Raw genomic sequence first — 13606 nt, forward strand, 5'->3', positions numbered from 1 at the left:
GGGGGGCGGTGCGTGGGGGGGGGGGGGGGGCTGTCTATATATAGCCTTAACTGCGACAATATGGGACACAGAATGAAACTTGTGCGTTTATGGTGCCACACTCCTTCTGTTGTTTGTTATTCATGGCAACATTGGCAGGAAATGTGGAAGAGTGGCCCCAGAATGTCTCCAGCTTTACTGTGCAGCTCAGCCTCCTATAAATATATTTTCTATATGTATCTGAAGTATATAAAACACACAAATCTAGTGCGCTGAGTATTAGAGACGGTGTGATGCTGTGCCTGCGGTTATTCATAAAGTGCTGTAGCTTCATATGTTATAAATAAAATAACCGGAGGGAGCGGGGAGCCGGATAGAGCTGGAGCATCATCCTCTTCCTTTGCTTCTCTGAATGTTTCCCACAGTCCAATCTAATAGATAAGATGATACACTATGAGATGTCACGTGGAGGGGGGTGCAAGGGTGTGGCGCAGTGAGCTTCTTTACCCATCAAAGTGATGGTTTTGTGTTTTTTAAGCGACTTTCGTGTGACCCTATCAAGCTGAGTGTTCCTGTTAATCCGCTGCTGTTGGTGTGTTGATGCCACCTCCGGCCCTTAAAATCCCTGTTTTCAAGTTTTCCCGTGGATTTCTTCAGCGACTGGGGCTCTGCTCGGCCAACTCATTGTGGCCGCTCTGCCACAACCAAGAAACTTGCTCAAGTGTGTGATCGGCTTTGTCCGCTTACGGTCTGGGGCTGCCTTCATTAAATAAATGTGCCGTGGCTGACCTTGGCTATCTACAGCCATCAGTAGGATTCACCTTTGTGCCCTGCAGTGTGGCATATTGCAAATGTCCCTCCTATCCTACAGCGTTACGCTTCTACTGACATCCTATATTGAATTACAGCTCACTGATCAATGCTTGCAATAACCCAAACCTCTACATAGTGGTCAATTTAATGCAGAGCATCAGATATCATGGGAAAATCGAGCCCCTCATGACAGTTCCAGGGAGGTATATGCTTAGATATTAGTGTGTTTTGTAATCTAATCACATGTAGATGGAACGGAGAGGCAAAACAATAAGATCGGCCTAAGAGTGTGTGCTGCATCAATAATTCATGGAAGAAATCAGCTTGAGCGTGGATTTGACAGCAGACCGGAGCAGTCGAGACGGAGTGGGTGGTGATGGCGTGGACGGCAGCGTCGGTGACTGATCACAGGCTCGCTTCCCTCACAGCCACACTTAAATGACCAGCAGTGTTATTAGAGAGTGGGCTAATGCCGGCTTATGACGTGTTCTCATGTCTCCTGGAGACGCACTTCATCCTGGGTGTAAAGCTGACACCTTTCTGCATCGACAAGGTGTTTATTAGCTCCCAGTTGTGAGGCCGCGGTGCCTACATGATGTTACGATGACACAGCGCTGCAAGTTCTCACATGGGACGCCAATTATGTTTTGTTTTGTTTTTTTTTCTTTTTACAACACCCAGATGCCGTTCCATTTGATGCCACGGTCTTGATTTTGCGATGCCTGAGGCTGGGTGGCATCTGCAATAAAAGGCCTGCAGTGGAATCACAGTATAGTTTTATGATGGGAGGCTGAGAGTAGGGGAGGGGTGGGAATCTGATTCAGTCGTGTCCTTGGTGGATGTCATTTGAATTTGAGGAGGAAGGATAGTTGCAAGTGATGTCAAAAGGCCATCTGCATATGTGGTCTTCATTTTGCTATTTCAGCAGCATGTGTCATTGCAGAGTCGGGAATAAGTCCCACAAAGGGAAAGATGAGCATTGAACAACTCAGAACTAAACATCCAGTTGTTGTTTTTTGTCATGCAAAATGTAGTTTTGTTCCTTACACATATTGTCTACTGTTTTTATGGTGGGCAGACTAATAATTCAAAGGTTTCCATGTGACCAAACACCAAGAAGCTAATGTTTAATTCTGCAAACAAATCATGCTGCTCTTCAGAGTATCTGTTTGTGTCACATGATCCAACTCAAAATGCTGCATTGTAATGCTGATGGGGTCTGCTCTGCCCTTCACTTGGCCTTTATCACCATCATGATGGCTGTCAAACGTATCATTTCGGAAATCAATCTTCTAATTAAAATTTCATTGCCCTTAATCCTTTAATATCTAACCTCCCACTATAAGTAAAGTGTACTCTAATCTGGACTGTGGTCTCTGTGGGATATATTTAACTATACAGAAAACACTGAACTGTTCTTTTGTTTTTTTATTATTTAAATAGCTAAATAGTCTTTCAAGGCTTATTGCAACTCTAATCAAAAATAGTATTTCAAAAAAAGAAAAAAAAAAACAAGTAAAGTACAGGTAAATTCTACCTGTAAAGCGGAGCTTGTTCGATAAGCAGGTTAATTTCTTCAGCCACCTGTATGACTGGACTAAATCGAAGTGTGTGTGTGTATGTATGAATTGGCTACTTTCTGTACAACTTCGTCTAGTGCCATGCCTTCTGAGTAGCAGTTTTTTTCTTCAGTAGTGGCTCCTACAGGTCAGTAGCTCAAGCGCACATATAAAAAGCCACTTTGCCATGTTGACATAAGAACTCGCATGTGCCTTGTCCGATGCGTGAGCACAACTGCTCTTATATGCATGCTAGAGTTGCACAATATTAAAAAAACATGTATTGCAGTCCAAGCAGGTGTTTGCATTGTAGATATAATGCACATAGTTATTACGATTTTTGATTGTTTGGGCAGCTCCAATGCTTACATTCCTAGTCTACAGGACTGGCTAACATACAGTATAGGTCAGGAAGTAGCATGGTTGTCCATTAAACAAAAGGTTGCTGGTTTTATCCTACCTAGTTTACATATCAAAGTGTGCTTGTTACCAGAGATTTTAAACCCCAAATTGTCTCCCAGTGTGGTCTTCCCTTGTAAGTTGCTTCATTAAATAAAATATAGCTGTCTTAATTAAAATAATACATTTAACCCATAACACCTGAGGCCTCTGATCATGCAAACTGTTATACCAATATAATGCATCTGTTCTTAACATGTTTAACAAATAGAATGATTTAGAGTACTTACATGCGTGCATTTTATTCAAGTCTTGTGACTGCCTGTGTGCAAATGAGAGAAGGTATGTCATGTTTTGATACTATCACATGTTCAGGCAGCTGCATTTATCTTTATTGGATGAACATTCAGAGATATGTTTCCATCACACAGGATGGTGCTATGATGTAAAAAAAATCAGCCAGATGATGGTTGGTCTTTGCAGATTTTTGACAAGGTCTTAAGGCTTGTATTAAGATTGTGGTGGGATCTCTATAATGCGTTTTTGAGCATGTTAGATCCACAATGGCACTAAATGTCTGTTGTGAGTTTGGTTGAAGTGCGGTCGAAGTAGTTTATCGTTGGGGTGGCAGAGTATCAAAGTCCTGGGCAGAACTTGAGGGAACATGATGGCAGCGTATCCATGACGTGGGGTCCATGTGCACTGTCATGGCTTGGTCACTGAAAAATGTAATTTATTTCATATTTCATATAATTCATATTCACGACAATATCATGGAAAGAACCTCGTGTAGATGTGATAATCGTAGCTGCGTCTTGATGCGGTCCAAAAGAGTCGTGCCAAGGCAGGAGAATAGAGTATGGTAAGAGCAGGGAAAAACCTATTTTGCAGGTTCTAAAATCATAATATTAGTGTCATGATTGCTTTCACAGTGAAGGAAATTTTCCATTCTTATAGATTGTGTAGTGTGGTCATTCTCCTGTGTGAGGGGACCTTAAAGAGAGAAAACAATGAACAGATCAAAACTTATGCTAACAATTTCACAAATTAACTTTCTGATTATAAATGTGCCATATTTTAATTGTGACAGGAAGGACAGTAAGGATACTAACACCTGTATATTTTTCTAGCTCCAGATTTGAGCGTTTTTTTAAACAGTTTAAATTAAAAAGACCAATTCCATAGTTTTTTAGTCACTACAGAGATGAATATACCATTCTGGGTTTAACCATTTAGGAGATGTGGTGTTATGGTAGATTAAATGATGGGTCAAGAGTTGGCAAGATGTTATTGTGCTTACTGAGGCTCTTCATTGCTCCCTGGAGAAAACATTTGAATTCACTGCATGGGGACTGAGGAGTGTCTATTCTGGCACTTCTGTTGCCAGGAAGACTTACTCACCCATCTTTTAAATGATCGAGTTAATGTCACTCTGCTAAGCTGCTAGTGGGCTGTAAATCATATCGACTGAGGCAGTTGAAGGCATTTGACTGGCAGCTTTGAAAGGGTGTCTGGAGCCAAAGCACTTCAGAGGAAGTCAACCGAGTTCGGTTCACCGGGCCACAAAAACACATTCTGTAAATTCTGTTTTTTACAGCTTGTAGCCATACGTTGGACATATGTTAGAGTATGTTGCTTTACTGTGTACTGAATTAAAATTCAGAGCATATTCAAAAACGTTTTCATGGTGTAAGTCTCATATTTGTCTTTCTGTACAATGTTTTTTTTCTTTTGAGCTGTTGACAAAACCTGTTTTTGTTCCATTTGATATTTGCTCTCATCTTTTATAATAACAGACTTAATAAATTGTTTTGTAGTTGTGCTGATTGTGTGGCAAAATTACAAAAGCCTGCATCTTTTTCAGCTGAAAGCATCTTGTCAAACAGTGCTATTCAGTGGTGATTGTAAACACCGTTGTTGGACAACAACACCTCCACTCACACAAACCTCACTTGAATGGAGCATATGATATTTTCCATAAGTGGGAACAAGACTTGTGTTCGAGCGCCACCTCGCCGATATAATGGCAGTTAAAATACCCCATCGAGATGCAGAATTCAGAGAGTTCAGCATTTAGGTGCTGTGCAAGTGCTCTCAACTACCTTTTTCCTCTGTCTAGTAGGCTAACTGAGGGTCTTCCTGGAAGTGGAGTTTCCATTTACACCAAATCTGCTTCAGGAGGGCTCTCTCATTCTAAAAGTGAGAGTTACAGTAGCTGAAAGAATTCAGTTACAGTGGGTTCAGAAACTTCACTTCACTTGTCACTCTGCCTGCTTCACAGATCCTGTGTGGAGATGAAACTATAAGATCCAGAAAAATAACCATAACTGCAGCCTTCAGCTGAACTGGGCTTTATGTCAGAGTGGCTTAATGGACACCTCTTCTTAGTACAAAACACACAGAAGCCTGCTTAGAAAAAACAAACAACAACAACAAAAATCAAACTATAAAGAAACAAGATTATTTTGTCTCATGGAACCATGACAGAACTATATGGCTTCGACTCTCAGCTTATCACCTTCCTAATACCAAACATTAGGCATGGTGGTGGCAGCATCATGATGTGGATGTGTTTTTGACTGATTGGCAGATTGTTTTGGATTAAGGAAAGGCTTTTTAAGAGTTTGGAAAGCTCAAGCCTCAAGTCAGTACTAAGGATCTGGATTCTATGTAGATGTGAAGCTTCAAGTTTTTCCTTAATAATTCAATTGCAAAAGGTCCGTTTGTCATTCTGGAGTACTGAATGTAAAAAAAAAAGAAGTAAGTGATTGAAACATCTGCGGTACAACTTTTAAGTCCAGTCTATCAATGTAAACAAATGGGACATTTTCCTGACAAAAAAATAGAATGGAAAAAAAAAACCTACACCTCAGCTAATGTTTTTAGGTGTTGATTTGCATAGGTTTTGGTTTTCCTTTGCAGTCCTGTTCAAATATGCAGTTTTTAACATATGTTTAGTTTCATTTAATTGATTGGGGCTTAAAAGTATGTCATGTGACACAGATTGACAATATGACAGCCTGTTAGTGAGTTGGAAAATTGTGGAGGCGGGACTTTCATATCAATGCTACAGCCAACACGTCCCTAGTGTGCAGCCTCTGACTCCAAAAATACAACATGGCAGTTCCCAAAATACAGACATTTTGTTTTGGACAACAGAAGTTAAGAGTCTGTCTTTTTCTCTGTTGATGGTCTGAATACTTTCTGAAGCCACTGTATGTATTGCGTGCTTATGAAACATCCCAGTTTAGGACTAATCTAAACAGCACAGCATATAAATTATGCTAATTAGTTTTGAGTAAAGGCTGAGCATGTGTCTGAACTCATGTTGTTGCTATTTCATGGCATTTATAAAGTTCTATTAAAAGCCACTAATCCCATTAGAATTCATTAAGACCATAGACACCAATGTTCAAATGCTGCCAAAGTATAGAAGGGCTATTCACCATGACACTTGGATTAAAGTGTTCTCAGATAATTCAAATATTTTAATGTGCTTCAGGCCCATTATGCTTTCCTTCTGTTAAATCAGCAGTGTTGCTACTTTTTTTTCCTGGTTGACAGTCACTTCCTTTTCATCATGTGATTCAAGACAACAGGGGCTTTGCTTTAAGGTAAAAAAAAAAGAAGGGGGCAGAGGCTTTTAGTTCACTAAAAGCTCTTTACACCCCTCCCCGCCCCACTTCAAACTCCTTGGTTCTCTCCCTCAATTTCTCTCACCGGGTTTAACTTCCCTAAAAGCTCTCTCTCTCTCTGTCTGTCTAGTCTGTTTCCCATTCTCCCCATCCTCACCCCGGCTTTCTTTCACCCACTCACTGTCAACGCAGAATGAGAGAGAGAAAGGAATGACAGCAGCAGGCTGTAACAAAGAGCTGCTAAAACTGTTGATGGAGGAGAGCGAATGTGCCGGGAGAAAAAAACAAGGTGTCAGATTTCAGGTTATCGACCGGACCGGGTGGCATAAAGAGATGTTCATTTGCTAGACATGAAGAAGAAGCGGCGATAATTCCACCAAACGTTGAGGGCAGGAAACAGAGCCACATGTTGCAACGTGTAAAAGTGTAGCATCTGAACAGGTTTACATCCCAACTCCTTTATTAACAGTTGTGTTGTTACGAAAACATGTCGTCTGTCAAAATATTGGAAAGAAAAATTTGCGTAATTTTAGAACAAGGTCATTTAGATTTATTGCCCACTGCCATGAAAGGCACTGGGCAATCATATAAATGCCTTTGTCTGGGTTCATTTGTCTGTCTGTTAGCAAAATATCTCATGAACCACTGGACAGATTTTAATAAACTTCTCAGACAGTATTAAATGCATGGACGTCTACTGCTGATTCACATTTGGAGTCAACCTTATTCGAGATGGGCACCGCAGCTGATCAACCTTACAAAACTCAATTATAATTTTTTTTTAAATATTCCAGTATTATTTTATAAAGGAAATACAGATTATGAGCTAAAAAATGATGTGGTAGGTAGCTAAACAATATCAACAACACTTATAGCAAGCACAATAGTTTGGCTTAAAACTTTGGCAATTAATAAGGGCAACAACCCTCTTTGCTGATTTCCGTTTAAAACGCTGGCATGAAAGGCGGCGAGCGATATGCATTCCTTCCAGGAATGTTTGGCCAGTAATTGGTAATGTTTCATTGTGATATCTTAAACATGACATACCTAATTTTACCAGCCTGGCTGTGAATTGCATCTGGTAAATTAAAACATTTATTCATCGTGTCTTTTCTATTCCTAACTCCAACAGTGAAGAATCTTTTTTCCAATTTCCTGTCCTGTCAAACACTTCTCAGAGATGTACAACTTTTGCAAACATTGATAAATTTGGAAATAATCAAGGCAGCAAATAATTGTTATTTAGCTTTTTCTTAAATGTCATCAATAGTTCCAGTGTAGAGGTTTAACTAAATAATTACAAATCCCCAGTCATAAGGTTTCAGAGCCAAAAGAAAATGTCAAAAATTGCTTATTTAATGTGACCAGCAGCCAAGAGCTAATTCAGTATTCAGTTTCTAATGAAAAGAAAGAAAGCTCTAGAGAACCCAAATTTTCCTCAATACCTTCCTTTTAAAGTTTCCCTTTAAGAACCAACAAAGTATTTATTCAAATGTAGGAAATAACAAACACAATTAAAGAAAATTAAAGAAAATCCAATATATTGTAGGACTCTAAGAACTTTTTTTTTTTCCTTTCAATTTTTTTTAAATACCACATTTTATGATGTAACTTCATTTTTTTTAACTTTTAAAGTGTCTTATGATGTTCTTGAATAGCAAATTTTTTAATTATTTAATATGAGTATTGACAAATCTTAGCAAAAATACAGAAAACTAATATTTCAGTTCAACAAAACATTCAGTGATTTGAATGTGATGACATTTTACTGTATTATTTCCTGTCTGTTGTTTTGTTGACGACAGCTTATTTTTCCTCAAAAATTCAGCTGGACAGCATACAGCTGCTTCAACATGGAGTTAAAAGGTTTTAACTGAAGTTATATTTGTGTTTTGAAAATATTTCATCTAAACGTGTAGTTTTGTTTTTTCTTTATGGCTTATTATCTGATTCCACAGTGCTTTTTTCTCTGTTTTAATTTGACTGTTCAAGCTGTCACGTCTTTCTTTGTGCGTCATTTAAGTACGAAATAAAGCTTACACACTTCCTTTAGACATTGATTGCTTTGTTATAAACTTTGTTTCTGGTGTTAAATGTCATAGTTTCTGAATACAGTGGAGCTCTCTGTAGGCGGGTGAAGCTGCAGCACATTTAGCAGGCAAGACAAGAAGAGCACTCACTCCAAAAGCAAAATATCTTAAATAATAATCCTTTTTTGGTCACTTATACTGTTTTTGTGATTGTGTGGGGCAGAAATCAAAACTACAAATTTGATTTATTGCACATTTATAATACAAAGATATGATTTTTACCATTGCCACATTGTAGTTTGCTTTTTTTTTTTTTTTCACCCGTCACAAAAGCAAAACATAGTTGTGAAGCTACGTTGAGACTGATTTTTTTTAAGCATTGCCTCTGGATAGACATATTTCAACTTCAGTGACACTCTGTCACATCCTTTAAATCTGAGGGGACCGGTAAGGGCAGTTTAACTGGTCAAATGGTGGTGGTAGCACGTGTGTGTGTGTGTGTGTGTGGAGGGGGGAGGTTGGTCGAGGCTGATGAAAAAGCCAGGCAGCCATCATAGACGGGGAAATGAAATGGCATTTGACCTTGTAGAATGCTGGCGTGTGTATGACGCCCTGCTACAGAAGTGCAAAGTAGTTTGTGAACCTTCAGGGATTGAAAAAGGGGAAAGAGATCAGGTCTGAGGGAGCGCCGGCGTAGGGGGGGGGGTGAGAGGAGGGGGTCAGGCACTTTAACCCCTTATAACTGATTCAGCAAAGGGCTGAAAAGTGTAAAGTTGGGCAAAAAGTTAAGGTGACAAAAAAAAGTCAATGTCAGGCTTGAAAAAAGAATAACATCTTGCTCTTAAAATTGTGCAACTTTTGGAATACATTACATCCTGGTTTTAATGTGAAGAAATGGGTTGAGTGAAGGTGGTTTCTGCAATCTGCAAAGGAAACACAGGACTAATCTTCCTTCATAATACAATCTCTCCTCACCCTGGTCCTGAACTTGTGGTAGATATGCAAATCTCAAATAAATAATTCAGCTCTTTTGCATTACCTTGTGCTTGTTGCAGCTTTGTCGGCAATAATAAGAAAAACAAAAAGAAAAATATGTAGCTTTTTTTCCTTCTATTTGCAAGTCCAGGCTTACAGAAAGAATTAAAGACCTAGCTTTTCTTGAAAAAAAAAAAAAAAAATTGCATATTGCCCGCCACATTTCATGCCAGAGTTTCAGACTAGAGTCATCTTATGTTGAAAATGGACAGAGTGAAAATAACGTTAAAAGTGTTGCAACTGATTCTCTGGTACAATCACACAACTGTTTTGTACAATATTATTAAATTGACTAAATTATAGTAATTTGTGTGTTTTCTAAGATCAAGTGGCTGTGGTGGCCATCTTGAATTGGGTTGACTCCGAAAGGTAATCAGTTGTAGATGTACATCTAATGATTACTTTCTGAAAGTTTAATTAAAATTCGCCCAGTGTTTCTTAAAATTTATAGGTAACAGACAGATACACAAACACACCCTGACATACACACATACACGGGCAAAAAAACATTATCACCTACTTGAGCGTTAATAGATACTGTCTCATCACGGTCTCCGAATTTCATGCAGCAATAACTAACATTTTATTTTGTTATGGATGAATTTGCTAAGCTGTTACTTGTTAATACTTTAATTGGTCTATAAAACAGCAGAAAATACTCAGTGTTTTACAGTAATAGGTTTTGTGTTGATGGAACTGTCTTAAAGCCCAAAGATTATCAAAATATAAACGAGATAAAAAAAACAGTAAACGAATGTAACACAGCAGTCTTTTCTATGGGATGTCAGGTATACCATACTTGCCAAATAAATAGCTGTAACAATTAACTCATTGGATGACTAATTGTTTCAGTTTGGAATGCAGCATTAAGTTGTTAGCTAAATTAGCAATTCAAATGTTGTTTCATTGCTCACAGGTAGGAGGAAAGTCATTTGTTAATGTGCTGTTCCAGTTACCTCATCTCAAGGTCTGCTCTATATTTAAGTGTGTCAAAACAGCAGTGAAGGTTTTAGGACTGAGAAAACAAGAAAACTCCACTGTTATTTTTATATCTTATCTTCAAATACCACACAATGTACAAGGATGAAAACAGTAGAGGACAATACGGCTTGAAATCTAAAAAATATGTCCAAAAGCATATAGAGTAGTTTGTCTTCATGCTGCAACAAAGGGACTACTCTACAGAGACGCTCACTGTCATTAACTGAGGTGTGAGCGGCAGTACAGATCTCACTTAAAGGCTTTTTTTTTTTACATTGAGGCCAGATGGGCTTTGATGTGAGCTGCATTCCAAATCCAGTGAGGCTTTTTGACAGTGTAAAGAAATATAAACTCTTTAGGTTTTCAGCGATTTTGTTTTTCCATTTTAGTAAATTTACTTTTCACTGAAAGATTCAGTTTGATTATGATTCAGAAAGCTGTGATGCGATTATGAAACAATTATCCGTTTAGAAACTTAAACAACAATGATTTATTTTACCTAAATAAACACTGAGTTAAATAGTTTATGCATAATAGAGTGCACAAAAAAACCCTATTAATCACAAGCTGCTGACCAACAATTAGCATAGATGCTAACTGAACATGAAAAACACAATAGGAAAGCTAATACAATTATCATCATGTTTATCACTGGAAACTTATCCACAAATCCAATATTTCAAAGTCATTACTAAAGAGTCCTGTTGTGATAATGTAACCTAGTTTTTACAGAAATACTGTACTTTTTTTGTGGTTCAGTGACAAAATATGAAAAATGATGTGAAAACACACAGCTTTACTGTAACTTGTTTATACTACAGCAACTATGCCAACTATACAAAGAAAAACAGCCTAATGCAGCAATTACTCTGCTGATTCTTGTAAAGTGGCAGCACAAATTTCCATTTTGACATTTGAAAATGGATTAATTAAAAATAGATTTTACCTCCCACTCCTAAAACTAGCAAGGTGTGACTGATGATTGACAACAGGTGTGCTGATTACTAACAGAATAAAGTTGAGCCATGAGGAGCTGGAAACAGGGGCAATGGAGAACATTTCATGTCAATGATGAAACAACAAGCCAAACATTTAAACATAATAACCAAAATAACAAAACTTATAATTTAAAGAAAACCAAAGTATTAGTAAGTCTGAATTTCATACCACAAACATGCAAGTGTGAGATGGTATGACAATAAAGGATCCTTGAATCCTTGAGTTGCTGTTAGCTTGGCTCCCCCATGAAAAGTTCTGCCTTCTGCAAACTAGGATTCACTAACCACAGTCTGCTGCAGGTAAGATCCTGACGGCTCATCAGTTCTCCACATAAGCCCATTAAAAAAACACTATCTATCCCATTAAGCCATCTGGTAATACAATACAGGGTCACCTTGTCACTGATCCCTGTGAAGCATGTGAAATATCTACTGTCTCTCTCTTAAAGCAAGTGCCTGCTCCTCTTCGGTACCACTTAGAATATCAGAACCGCAGAGTTGTAATTTTCTGCTTTTCACTATCTTCATGACCTCCTCTCCTACTACAGAAACCCAAAGATAGGGGATGGGATGATGCAAGGACAGCTTATCAAGTAATTTTGCATTTAATTGCTTTAGTCTCCCATGAGTTCTATTTAAGTACTCCAAAACTGTTGCTGTTGTTTTCCCGTGCATAATCTTTGATTATATGAAGGTCAGCGTTTTTCTCTAAGCTTCTTATAAAAGAATTTGGAGCAGGTGGATTGCTCACATAGATGAGCTGATGCTAAGTGAGAGTCATCTGCCCNATCCACTGCACTTCAACGGTCTCATGAGAACCCATCTTGCCCATCTTTTAAAATGATAGTCTTTGTTGTTTTTTTCCTTCCTTTTGTTTCAGCTTAGACCTCATTTCTCAGTCTGTGTTCACATGTCATTATGTGGGGTTTTATCTGGCTAATTAAGGCTTCATCTTTCTGGGCAATCTCTCAGAGGACATGGATTAAGCTCCCCTATCTCTACACTGGAGCCACGGTGGGGTCAGCCAGGCCTGCCTCACTCGCTGTCGATTGTGGAGGCAGAAAAACAGAAAAAGCACTTGCATATTTTGGTGTGGATGTAGGGAAAATCAATGCTTCTTGGTCAGTCCTTCTTCTCATCTCTCTACCCTCAAATTGTAATGGTTGGGTTATATTAATTTATGTCTACTGTGGCAGTTTGGAAAAAAAACTCACTAACTATTATGAATAACAGAGCTCACTGTGCGTGAATATTTTCCCTTGGTATGCTTGAACCTCGTCCTGTCAGCAGAAAGACATTCAAATGGCTCACCTAGCAAACCCTTTCCAAAATATTCATTTGCAATCCGTTAGCATGACTCAACAGGCGCCATTTTGTTTGCATAAATTATCAGTTAATTTGTTAAAGTGGGAACGTGGATCCTGAGTCTCTGGTTGCCAGTGCAAGAGCAGCACTTTATGAATTTCAAATGTTCTGAGTCTACTCTCATTAGCTCTGAAAGCTCGACACATGAAAGTCTGGGTCAGCAGTCATTAAAATAACAGCTACCCCTCCAAACAAGACAAAAAAAGAAAAAAAGCTGCTCAGAAAAGTAGGCAGTAACTCAGTAACTTGACTGCAAGATTTCGCAAGGCTTGACTTTTCTTACACTGCTGCAAACAAGGAATAAAAAGAAATCTACCTTTGTTTTGTTATAGACCATAAATGCAATCCATCTCTCAGCTTTAGCTGACTCATGGAGTAAATGCTACTCTGGCCTTTGATCAAGCACTTGGGAGACTGTGTATTCGTCTTCGCCCTTGCACTCAGATGGGGTAAATCCTAAGCAAGTTAACCGAGTTAAGGGAGTTATTTAAAAAAAAAAAAAGCTTTGCATCAAACAAATGGTCAAGACTAGAATATAAAAATTTTGTGGCTACAGAGTTAAACAAAACTATAAGGCTGATTGATGTGTCAATAACAATCAATGATGCCCAACATTAAAAATGCCCTGGAGACATTTGTAGTGGAGCTTTACAATCCTGTGGGTTAAGAGCTGGGACTTGTGCTCCTTTGATTCATTCACTGTTCAAATGGATTAAAGTCTGGAGGGTTCTTGATGACCAGATTTACACCTTGTGTTGTTCTTTGAGTATTTAACAAGATTTTTGGTACTGGGTGCATTGTCATTTTTGGAG

The 13606-nt window shown here is 38.5% G+C and overlaps 1 protein-coding gene across 2 annotated transcripts in view; it reads left to right on the forward strand.

The window, feature by feature from the left end:
- The window catches only part of lingo1a (leucine rich repeat and Ig domain containing 1a), a 165293-nt gene that overhangs the window by 134435 nt on the left and 17252 nt on the right, over positions 1-13606 (forward strand). The window lies entirely within an intron of this gene.

This window comes from Kryptolebias marmoratus, linkage group LG11 (assembly GCF_001649575.2).
Source record: "Kryptolebias marmoratus isolate JLee-2015 linkage group LG11, ASM164957v2, whole genome shotgun sequence".
NCBI lineage: Eukaryota > Metazoa > Chordata > Actinopteri > Cyprinodontiformes > Rivulidae > Kryptolebias > Kryptolebias marmoratus.